Genomic DNA, 13,054 nt, shown 5'->3' on the forward strand with positions numbered 1-13,054 from the left:
ATTTCCAGGAATTACTAAAGATGACAACATCGTCCAAATGGTGCGCAGTTTGTTAATCAAGCCAATAGTCTGTTCATGAGTCTTTGGAATGTGGCGGGTGCGTTCTTTGTTCCAAAGGGCATCACGTAAAATTATTATCGCCAGTTTTGGGTTACAAACGCAAAAACTTCTTTCGGCAACTCTGATAAAGGTACCTGACAGTAATCACACATTAAGTCCAACTTGGTGATGTAATTGCCTTGTCTGAATTTCTCGATACAGTCCTCCAATCAAGGAATTGGATCTGTGTCACATTTTGTAACGCCGTTGTCCTTCTCATAAACCACGCAGAATTGTTGTGTCCCTTCCGGTTGGGAACTAAGACAATCAGCGAACTCCACTCCCTCTGGCTGTATTTTGGCCTCCATCTGGACCTGCCTGACTTTGAAAGGTTTAAGCCGATAATGTGTATTTATTTTCATCTGAGCAGTATTCCCTACGTCTACTTCATTTACCACGGCATTAGTCCTCCCCATCCAATCCTGACATATGTCTTTGCACTGCAGTAACAAACAATTCAACTCCATTACCTGCTCCTGAGACGGGTAGGTTACTCATCTAACCCACTCCGCAAAAACTTCTTCATCTTTAATCTACTTTAGGGCATCTCATAATCTGTAAAATCTGGATTTGATTCCTCACTCTGCGTGGCAGGATCTAACACTGGTTTCTCCAGGTCCGTCTCTCCAGCGGAAACCGGTTTCAACATGTTCATATGACATACATAAGACCATTTTGTCCTACCTGGCATCTTTATAAAGTAGTGCACCTGGCTCAATATTTTCTCAATTAGATAGGGACCACTACACCTGGCTTTGAGCGAATCGCCTATCACTGGTACCACGACTAACATGTTATCCTATTGGGAAAACATCGGAGTCTCAGAGTTTTTATCTGCGCCCTGCTTCATTCTACACTGAGCCGTCTTTATATGCTGTTTAGCTAACTCACCTATTCAATTTAGACTTTTCCTCACCTCCATTATATAATGTCAGTTTGAGATCTCCGACGTTTGTCATGTAATTTTATTCCTTAATTTCAAACTGCCACTCACTTCATGACCAAATATTAACCCAAAGGGAGTAAAATGTTTAGATTTGTTTGGGGCATCTCTATTGGCAAACAATACGAATGCGATACCTTTACCCCAATCTTTCGGGCAATCCTCACAGTATGCTTTCAAAACTGTCTTCAAGGTCTGATGTCACCTTTCTAAACCTCCGATCTTGTCTTGTTGTTGCAATTCAGGACTAAACAACTCTGTCTGACCCTCTGCCTGTTCAGGTTTTTCCTGCACCATGATGTTAAACAGGGAATAGGCAAACTGAACCTCAACTTCTTCATCTTTCTCTTTGCTTTTCCCTTCGTGCTGTGAATTATAATACTGGGGCCCGGTTACCACACTGCCTGAGACAATACCAGGATATTTCTGTTTTAATTACTCGGTTTCTTGGTCTTCCTTCGCCTGCTCCACAACAAGGGATGTAATTCCCACCTTGGATCCTGTCAAAGTATTCCCCAAATCAAACTGAATCCCTGGAACTACTACTCTGTCAATCACTCCCAAAGTAACTTTCCCAGTTTTTCGTTGGCACTCCAGCCCGATATTACATTGGGGAACACTAAGATTCTGTCTGTCTATCCCACAAGTTACCACACTCTCGGGTAACAGATCTAAAGAGTGCATGTTCACTCATCTCTGCCTGTCAGCGACTGGTTAGTTCTTGTATCTCTCAAAATAATAACTTCTTGACCTTCTCTCGCTGTTCTGTCTGAGTAAAGTTAAATCGTGATCATGTGCTAACTCCATACCCAGCCACTGCCTCGGCAATGCACACATGTGCAGCTCCTCAGGTCTTCTTAAGGGTCTCTTTACGACCTTCGGGAATGCCACTGGCTTAGCTTCCTTTACCACATATTTTCCTACTGTGCCTTTCTTTAATGACCAGCACGGTGTCTTCACATATTCCTTTTTGCTGCTGTGAAAACACATTTTCCCAATGCTCTCCTGAAACCACCAGTACTGTAATTTTCTGTGTTCCACTCCATTGCAGTGAACATCCGTCAAGCCTTTCACCTCCTGTTCACCCTCTTCGGCTTCTGCTTTTATTCTGTGGTAAAATGTTACCAGTAGTCTCGTCCCTTGGTTGAATATTGCAGGACTTCCATTTCTCCCAATTTCTATCCCGCACAGTACGAGATTCTGGTCGGTATCGTGTCTTATGTACCAACATCTGCTAACTCTGCTGCCTTTCTCACTTACTGAACATTCTGTTCCTCCATGTAAATTCTTACCACCTCTGCAAGTGAGCTTTTAAACTCCGCCTGGAGTCTCAAATATTCTCCCTATTTTCAAAGCACTCAACCATTTATCAACATGACGATGTTGAATTCTTTCGAACTCAACATAAATCTGATCTGGTTCATTCTTTGTGTTTCTGAATATCTCAATATATGCTTCATGTGCATTTAACATGGTCTGTTTAACCTCTCCATAATCTCTTCACACATCATCTGACATTGCGTAAATACTTAACCAGCTCTGCCTCCCAGCTTATTCTGAACTAACATTACTCATAAATCCTCGGACCACTCCATCTGTCTGACACCCTTTTACGATGAAATAAAGAAGGCTTCAACATCTTTCTCATGGAAATGTGGTATAGTTAACATATGTATATATGTCACTACTTTCTCTTTTAATCTTCATCCTGTCAACTTGACTTTGCTGACAAAGTCGCAAGTTTTCAAGTTTCAATCAAACAAGTCTGATGTTCGTTGCAAAAGTTCCTTCTATGTTTTAATACAAACCAAGATGTCATAGACACAAATGACAAAATTATGTGTCATAGTGTCAAGTGCTCTAGATCTTTAAATAAAACGTTGGAGAAACCATTTGTTTCATTTCTGTGATTTGTGATTCATTGAATTAAAAGTGAGAGAAATGGCTCTTAATATTTCTAATGAGTTTCTGGGATTTGAGGATGATGTTCAGATTTGCCAAGAAAGTTTCGCAGGAAATAAAAAGCCATAATTTTAGAATTAACAAAAAATGTATATTTAGGTTTAATCAAGATAAAAAGTAAATCTGAAATTACACGTGAATTACTGGAAAAAAAAAACATGGATTGATTCAGAGAAACGGACAGGTGCAGTAGAATAAACTTAATACAACGGGGGGAAAAGGTGTTAGAACATAAACAGGGAGAGGAAATAGAGAGAGGGCGAAAGAATGAGAAAGAGAGAGAAGAAGGAGAAAGAAAGGGAAAAGAGAGAGAGGGAAGTTTCTTAGCTCAGCGAAGAGAGAGAGAAAATAAAGGTAGAGAGAAAGAGAAAGAGTGAGACGAGAGAGAGACGAAAAATGAGAGAGAGTAGGTTCTTGTCTGAGCAAAGAGAGAGAAGGAAGGGAAAGAGAAAAATAGGTGTCAGTTTTAGATTGAGGATCTGGATTGGCGGAAGTTTGGCGGTCTGAAGATCCTGTTCCTGTGATGTAATTCCATTTGTTATTTGTACTTTAACATTTTTATTCCAGTTCACATTCCACAAACACCTGCACATCCCCTTAACCGCCTAAACGCCAACCAATTAACCAACTCGCGTCGTTGTGACTTCAACAGGATCAAAAATAAGTCCCGGATGCGCCCTTTGATATTCAGAATGGAAACAAAGTTTCCAGTTCGGAGCCAGATGTTTTCATGAGGAAGAGGGAAAACGGGAAAAGAGAGGCTGAAAAAAATGAAGTGGAGAATGGTGGCCTGAGGAAGGCCATGGAACACACAAACAGATAGGAAAAGAAAGAAGAACGCTGGTGACACGCGGCGTGAGTGGGGAGAAGAGGCATGGAAAATGTCTGATCATTTGAACTCCTTTGATAGTAGCAATTTCTCCTTGGGATAAGATCACTTCTTTTAATCCTAACAGAACAAGGTTGTGTGATTCCAGATTATAACGCTGCGTGTTCAAATCACGTCTTTTACGTGCATTTCATTTTCCTCTGGAAGTTAGTTAAATCAATTATCTCAGCTTTTAACAACTCGCTCATCGTCCAAATTAATTGGAGGAATGTGAAATGCAGAATCCTCTGAACTCGCTTCTCAATACTGTGTCGTTCCAAACAAAACAGTCTCCTTTGGATTTCCTTGCCTGTCAAAATATTTTGAGCATATTCACATGACACATTTCTTTCTGCCTCGAATCGTTTTCAAACAGTTCACCTCATTTGATTTCCTTTCGACTTCAGCAAGTCCACTATACCTTGCTTTTAAAGGTTCACATATCACTGGAAGTAACACAGACACCTCATCCGATTGCGAAATTGCGAGATTTATTTGTAAATTTTCTGTCTGCGTCCTGTTTCAATGCATGCCGTGATACATTCCAATGCCGTCTAGCCAGCTCTGCTGCTCTAGCTAACCTTGCCTGAAAATGTGAGATAGAGTACAAATACGTGGTCTGTGAATTCGGACACACCTGTTTATCCTTCATCAGTTTTAGCGGTCCTCTCACTTCATGTACAAAAACTAATTCAAGTGTACTGAATTCGCTTGATTAATTTGGTACATAGCTGATTTCAAAAAGCGCAAAACAGGATTCCCTTATGCCAATCATCTTTACAGACTTAACTGTTAGCCCTCAACATGGTCTTCTGTGTCTGATGCCACCTTTCGAACGATAGCTGTCACTCTGGATGGTGTGCAGTAGATTTGAATGATTTTATATCTGAGCTGTCCATAACTTCTTTGAATAATTTCAATGTAAAATTTGACATCGAATCTGATTGCACCTTTGTGGCTCGTCCCTCAGTCTAGTCAAAATTTGACTAATTTCTCTAATGTTCTTTTAGCTGTGATAATGCATAATGGAAAGAACTGTGAAATCTCCTGTACACATTCATGACCTTTAAAAAATGCTGATTCCTAATTTTGTTTGAGGTAGAGTTCCTACACAATCAATTAGGGCTCTTGTATATGTTTCCTCCGATCTAGGAATCGGGACTAAAGGTTTTGGATTTATTGTTGCTCGTGATTTTTCATTGAGTTAACCTGTCTGGCAAATTCAAATCCATCCTTGTGCAGTCACGGCCTGTCCTATGTGTTTGCATTTTATCACGATCTTTTGTCACTTTTCAATGGCCCCCGAGGGATAGCAAGTGCAGACTCGCAACAGTTGCTTTCTATCACCCATTGGCAATACCACTGCATGGACCTCTGCCCGTTTCGCAAATGCCTGAATATGTGATGGCCCCCATTTCCTTGTTAAAACACAATTTTCTATGTTAAAAGCATTTGGGAATGCATTTGGCTCTTTTTTTCTGTGTTCGCCTTTTGATACAAATGCTTTAAATTTTTATCTTTCTGGCAGAATTCGTTTAATTTATCTGAGCTAAAGATGTATGTTCTCTCATTTATCTGCTAAAGATGTATGTTCTCTCATTTATTTGTCTCAACCATTTGGTAAAGCAGGGCCTCTGCGAATTCCACTTCAATTTTCTTCACTGTACTGTTTGATGTCCCCTTATTCACGTCTTGACTTTGTGACCCTGTTACCACACAGTACGGAAAAATCCCATGATATGCATCTTTTAATAGATGACGTGCCTGAGATTCCAAAGGTTTTCAAACACAGTCGGAAGCACTCACACCTGTGAACCAGCGAAATATTTAGCATGGACAAACTGTATTCCTGCAGCTGAGGGTTTTTTCCCGTACTCCTGACATGACTTTTCCACTCTTTATTGAAAACACAAATCTTATTATATATAACTAAGGGCTTCAGAAGTAGGTATCTCCTCCCCTTTCAGCATCACAGACTGAATGGTTCCTGTGTCTCTCAATATTGTAGCCATTTACCTCCTGCTCCAGACATGTGTGAATAAACATTATCTTCACAGTTTCGTGGTTTAAGAATATCCGGCACTTCCTCCTGAAATATACTCCGATCATTTTGTACTTTCCGTTGCAGCTTTCTAGCCCCCACTGTGCTTTCTGTTACCACTCCAACAAAGCACATTGGTTTATTCCGTTTTCCTCCAATCAATTTCCCAATGCCTTTCATAACCAAACGACACTGGGATTTCATGTGGCTTACTTTATTGCAGTGAAAATACCGGAGCTTATTAACTTCCCTTACTCCTTCAAGGGTTTATTTTGTACCCTGTAGAAAGTTATATACGTGATCTTCACGAAATCTGCATTTCCCATTCCACTTGGGGATTTATTTTCGTCATTTGCTTTCAATCATCGATTTAAATTGATTTTCAGCACCAAACATTGATTTACGTATCCACTCATAATCATCAGTCATTTCAGATGCTAATCGTGCCATTTTAAGTATCTGCTCTTCCTTGCTGAGCTGACTTTCAGTCTTTGTCTCACACCTTTTTATCTGACGTTCCTGTCGAACCATCAATTTCCGAAGTTCAAACTCCTTCTTTTTCTTTCTTCCCCGACTCTCCATTTATCTCCCTACTATGTCGCTTTCTCCCTCTTATGTCTCCCTCTAATTTTTCTTTTCATTCTGCCAAGCGATTTTTGCCCTCTTTACTCTGTTTTTAATCGTCATTCAAGCTGTTTAATATCTGTTGCCCTTTCCTTGTCTTTTAGCTCTCAATCACGCTGCTTCTTTTTCAATTGAATTTTAGCTTCCTCAAAAGACTCTAATGATATTTGCATCGAAGTTAGATGCTGATCTGTTCAGGTAATATCTCATAGAAGGAGGCAGATCCAGTTGAACTTTTCTGATAATGCCAGCAGGTTGACTTGAATCATTTTTTTGCAAAACCCCTGAAGTCACTTCTTCCATTCACAGATTTCTCTTGACGACTGCAACAACCATTGCTATCCTAGGCACAGCTTAAACATACCGAAACCAACACGCAGAGCAAAAGACACCAACAACTGTCACTCGCAAGGTTTTGGTTCAACAACCTAATCTCAATTAATAACTACATAGCACATTTTGGAAAGTGACCTCAATCAGTCATGGACCAGCTCAACAGTTTCAAGAAAGTAGACTGGACCCTCAATTTTCAATTGTTTTAAGCAGGTGTACTGTTGATATTTTAGAAGAGATGCAGCTTGTCAAACAACTTAGTTTTAAACAAAGCAGAATGGGACAAAACAAAACCAAAGAGAACAGAATACCGAACATCTTAATCTATCTGAAAACCAAATAAATGGTCCGAAATCAGTGATGCTATTCCAAATACTTGTAACAATCCCCCAAACCAATCCTTGCCACCAAAACTGAAATCAAACACAGGATTTTACAGGAGAGAGAGTGGGAAGCATAGAACCCTCTTTTCCATGTATCTGTACCTTGTAACATCAGCCTCAAAACTGACTACTTTCAATGAACAGCTCGACTGCTAAAACTAAACCAGCGTTAAGCTGAGCCTGAAGAACTGACCACACCCTTTCATTGTACAATTGATTCTTTGAACAACGTTTGCTTTTATCAGTGTCTGTGAGTTATGATCCAAGCCAGGCTTTTCGGAATCACTGCTGTTACAACACCTCTGGGGAAAAAAAGCCAAGGACCGCATTACTTTGTGAAAGGAGCAGCATCGGCACAGACAGGCAGCACTGAGTCAGGAAGGATAACGATGACCAATTGCAATCCGCTTATTTGTGTACAGCTCTTCTCAGTAAATCGCCAACGGTTACACCTCCCTTACTTCTACTTCAAGTTCAAGACCCATCAAGCTTGAATCTCCCAGGTAAATTTGGGAACATATCTGAAGGAAATTCGATTTTCTTTTCCTATGGGCGTGCAATTAAATTCTGAAATGAGGAGTGGAGATTTTTTAACAGTTGAAGCAGTTGTGTTTTTTTTTATTACCGTAACCTGAAGTACTTGAGCAAACATCCAAAACGTAAAGTAATGATACTCCTATAAAATTAAACCCTGATTGCAGCAGAGAATGTTTCCATTCGCCTCCTCCTCCGAACACCCAGTACGTGTTTCTGAAGAGGGCTTCGGTTAAAATTCAATTGAATCTGAGAAAACAGCACACAGGCTGTGGAATTACTTTTATGTATCCACACACAGCTGATTTTTGATCTGCACTGGCTGGCATCAGATGTTTTGTATTAATCCCCAATGAATGTCAAAGCATTTTTTTCTGGAAGACTGAGGAGAAAGATTATTTCATAACAGTAAAACGAATCTAAGAACTCACTTAAACGATGGTTTTGGTAATTTTACAAGTTTGTTTCACATCCATATCTGAGGTTCTTTTAGACATCACGTTCGGATCTTAAACTAAGTACTTGCGAGTTGTAATGGGGAAAATAAATCCTGATTCCCCGACTAGAAATCGAATCCCGGCCACGGTGGTGAAAGTTCTGTCAACAAGGGGGATGATGTTCTAAACAACTCCGTTTTAAGTGCTCAGATGTTGACATCTTTTTTTCAGTGGAGATAACGTGTTCCTCCAAAATGATCGAGCCATCGAGGTTTTTTTTAGCATGGAAAGTGACCTACCATCCCAGTTTTCAGTACTTCGCTCAAAGCTTTGTCTGCTCTGATGTTTCAAATGTTAATCTCAATAGTAATCTCCCTGTACCGTTTTAATCTCAAACCGCACAATAAATGACACTGAAAAGTGAGATGGTAAGACTGTATCCATGGCCCTTGTGGGAACTGACCGTCATTTTCATCCACAGAGGGAAGTATACAGACGCACTCCCCCGAGAATACCAGCGACCTCAGAACAGACCAAACCCCAGAAAGCAAGAAATTACCCACGTTGGTTTATTTTCTCCCATTTCGGACTTCAAAGCCAGAGCCTGGTTACATTAAATAAAATACATTTCGGCAACTTTCTTGTCCGTGTTCCTCCCCAAATGATTCCGTATCACTCTGTAATTTGTACCACTTCACCTCGATCTTCCTGCCAAACTGAAACATTGGTCATATCACCTGTTCTGTTCTGAAAAATGGATTTCCTCACGTTCTCAGAAGAAGTAAATTGAATATGGCATTTCAAAAATATTTTTGGCGTATGTTTGGAATAGCATAGTCAAATCTCAGACAACACTTTGTATGTTGGATGCAGTACGTGTACAAAATCTCAAAAAGGCCTCAAGTAGTCGCAAACCCGCAAACACTGGTTTCCAAGATGAATGTTTTAACAACTCAGCTGCAGATACATTGCTGTGCACACTGAGAAAGGTATCTCGTGCATGAGAACTGCAATTGAATAGGTAAGTTAATAGTGTGTGTATTATAAACCAAGACGTAACAAAGCCGTGACAGAACCGAGGGCATCATGTGTCGAAGAATGGGAGAATGTAATTCCGAATCAGATCGTGTCCAAGGTAGTATATCCAGAGATCTTCCATTTTAGTCTAGGTCAGTGCAATGGCCTGTAAATGGTTAACATTTACAGTTTAGACATAAAATATTGAGTGATCTTTGCAAGCAGAATTATGTGGACCAGTCAGAATTGCTTCACTGCATGTTACAGTTCCACATCAGTAATGTTAGTTTCGACTTACATCAAGAACAGAGAGGACGTCGGATGCTCTGACGTTTCCAGTGATCATCGAAATAGTCATTCATTGTCTTGAGAGCGTCAGTAGAACAAACACACAAACCTAATGAAACGACAGGATACCTTGTTATTTGCTGGAACGTGAAATCTATATTTCCGTCTTTGAAGAGAGTTAAGAAAGCCAATATTTCTGGCAGTTGCTTGCCAGTTTTCTTCATAATTCCAACAGAATGGGTTTAAATTCCACATTGTTTGAAGTTACCGAAAATGACTTTCCCTTTCAACTTCTCTGTTCACATGAATGTCTCTCCTGGACTAACATAAATGGAGTTCGTATGTTCTATCACTTGGAGTGAGGAGGGGAGGATTTACACACAGTAAACTGTAAATAACTGAAATATATGTCTCTTCTGATTTTTTGTCTTGACTGACTGAGATGGTGTTTGCAAAGTTATTTTATAGCCTTATAGAATACGATTTGCGGATTGGAAATTGAAATAAAATGATGCAACAAGATCGAAATGTGTCATTCTGTTCACAATTCATTCAATACTGGATGTTATAGGTTTTTTTCTTATTGTGAGTATTACGTAAAGTAAAAATCCTTCATTACGTAAAATTCCTTCCGTTTTTCGCCTACTAACTCTTACCCAATATCTTCCTTCTGTGTTCCTAATTCTTTACTTCTAGTGAAGAGGAAGAACTGTTCTTTTTCTACTTTTCTAAACCCATAATGAACCTAGATATCTTCATCAAATATCACTTAAATCTTCTTTGCTCTCTGCAGAACAACTTCAGTTTCCCTAAACTGATCTTACGACTGATATCCACCAGTTCAGGAACCATTCTGTTCACTCTTCTTTTCCGTGCTGGTCACTTCTTTGCACGGAACCAACACTGTATATTCACGTGCGTGATATTATCATTCGCAGGTGATTGCTCAGTAACATTACCCAAATCCTCAGGTATTCCCTGAACTGTGGACGTTTCCTCTGAACACAATGCTTTTAATGTCTTTCGAGGTGCAGACTCTCGCATTTGATTTCAAAGTGGAACACAATGAAATGATTTCAGAATCTGTAATCTACACAATTCAGCAACTAGTGCTGCTCTCACTTGTCTCTCTCTGCGGCTGGTGCGACTCATTTTGTCGTCGCCTTCATATCTTGCCATGCGACTGTTTTTAAACGTTGCTTTATAACACTCCTGAATTCGTGTCCATTCGTTGTCCTGTTTATTCTTGATCTCCCTGATCAACTCTCCGTCATTGTTTAACAGGTTCTGTATCCACTAATGGATGTAACTGTCTTCAGTGTTTTATAGTTAATTCCAATGACTCACGAACATGCCCAGACATTTAATAACGGCAATTGTCTTCACTTAGTAGCCTCCTACCTTTGTTAAGCAAGAGTTCATTCACCAGGTGATGACGAAGGGACTGCAACATGTGCACAAATCAAATGGCAATTACTTTATGTCATAACAGGAGAACATAAGAAAAATTATGTTGTGAAACTTGAAAGGGTTCAGAGAAGATTTACAAGGATGTTGCCTGTGTTGGAGGTTTTGAGCTATAAGTAGAGATTAAGTCGGCTGGAGCTGTTTTCACTGAGAAAAGTCCACTCTCTCCTTCCTCAACTGTGAGACACATCCTCTGTGGCCGCTCTGCGAAATATTTTGATTTTCTGGCAGCGTTTCGAGTGACACTGATCTTGTACATCTTTTCCCACAGGTACAATAAAAAAATCATTTACCTTGCTCAGTAAAAGGATGATAATAACGAAATGCCGTGGAATAGAATGACTCTGTCATATCTTGCTGTGATATCCGTTTGGAATTGGTGATACAGAAATGCATCCTATTAAATGTGAGTATATTCGCGTGGACACAATGAAGTCAGGGGCGATCACGGCCAGGCCTTACCAGCGGGAGGCAAAAAAAACTTAGATGCTTGAGTCCAAGGTAGACAAGAAAGAGGCTGGAAAAACACAGCAAGCCAGGCAGCATCAGAAGGTGAAGAGGTCAACGTTTTGGGTCTTCTTGCAGCCTTACCTTGAAGGCCTAAAAGTGATAGTGAGTGCTGGCGTGCCTATTGAACTTCGACAGCAGCGAGAGCAAAAGTGGTGGGTCCTTGCCCAACGCAGCAGAGAGTGAGCCCTCTTCGGGAAATGTCACCTGAGAGTGTTTTCAGGCCAGTGGATTAAGGAAGGAGATTAAATTTAGGATTTTGTTACTTTATTTCCTTTCTTTTACCTTTATGCTTAGAAGAGTGTTATGCTGAAGAGTAGTACTTACATATTTTTCAACTTCTGTAAATAAGACTCGATACTTGGCAATCTGCACCGAAGATGCTGCCCGGTGTGAGAACATTGTCTATTTTGCACGCTTTCCTTTGGTCTATTCCTGAGAAAAAGATACAATCAAACTTCCATCTGACGCAGTGTCCTGGCACCAGCGCACCTCCCACTAACCCTGCCCCTCACTCACTCCCTTAGAGGATGGAGCGCAACACTGCCTCCATTTCATAAATGGTCAGATGCCCCACAAGTCCTTCTGTTTGATTGGTTGGAGGACGAATACCTCAAGTTTATTCCTCCAGCTGTGGCTCTTGCAAGACAATGTTCAGGAGATGTCATCAATCAAGCGGGCAGCTGCGAGAGCATATGTTAGCTAACTGGGATTGCGAGCATGGATGCTGTGACCGCTGTTCAGAAAAGAGGTGTTTGTCTATCTTCTGCACAGTCGGTAAGTGATGGTGAAATTGGTGGCTCAATTTTTCGCTACTTAGGTTTCATAATTGTTCCATTGAGGTCTCAAGTGCCAAGCATGGGTTTCCCAGTTTTGCGATTTACGCCACTGAGAGCCTCATGCTTCTTTCCAGAGTAAGGATCAAGTCAACGGCTGCCCTATAGTTCAGCGGAAGTGGGCAGAGCATGCAGGCACGGTTACGACAGTGACAGGATGGTGCTGTGTGTTGTTCCATCCCCCGGTTTTTGAGCTCTACTTCTCCTCCTCTCCATCCCTAATTTCACCCATTGTCTCTATTTGGAGCTGTGTTTTTTTATTGGTTACGCCTGGTGGGGTATATTAGATTAGATTTCCAACAGTACAGAAACACGCCGGTCAGCCCAACAAGTCCACATTGCACCTCCAAAGAGTAACCACGTCGAGCTATTCGGTTATCGGATATGTATGTCTGACTAACGAACTTAACACGATTGACAATTTAACATGACCAATTCACTGAACTGCACAACGTTAGATTGAGGGAGGAAACCAGAGCAAACGAAAGAAAATCCACGCAGACACGGGAAGAATGTGCAAACTCCACACAGGCAGTCGCTTGAAGAGAGAATCGAGCCAGGGTCCTTAGCATTGTGAGGCAGCAGTGCTAACCACTGAGCCACCGTACCACCACAGTGTACGGCAATAAAAGTGCAATACGAAGGAGAGTTGAAGGTGGGTGTGATTAAAAAGTACAATCCCATCAGACTTCAACTTCTGTCAACCCTTCTAAAC

The sequence above is a fragment of the Chiloscyllium plagiosum genome, unplaced genomic scaffold, assembly GCF_037043375.1.
Source record: "Chiloscyllium plagiosum isolate Xiang-an unplaced genomic scaffold, Cpla_swu_hap1 HiC_scaffold_42, whole genome shotgun sequence".
In the NCBI taxonomy this organism is placed as follows: Eukaryota; Metazoa; Chordata; class Chondrichthyes; order Orectolobiformes; family Hemiscylliidae; genus Chiloscyllium; species Chiloscyllium plagiosum.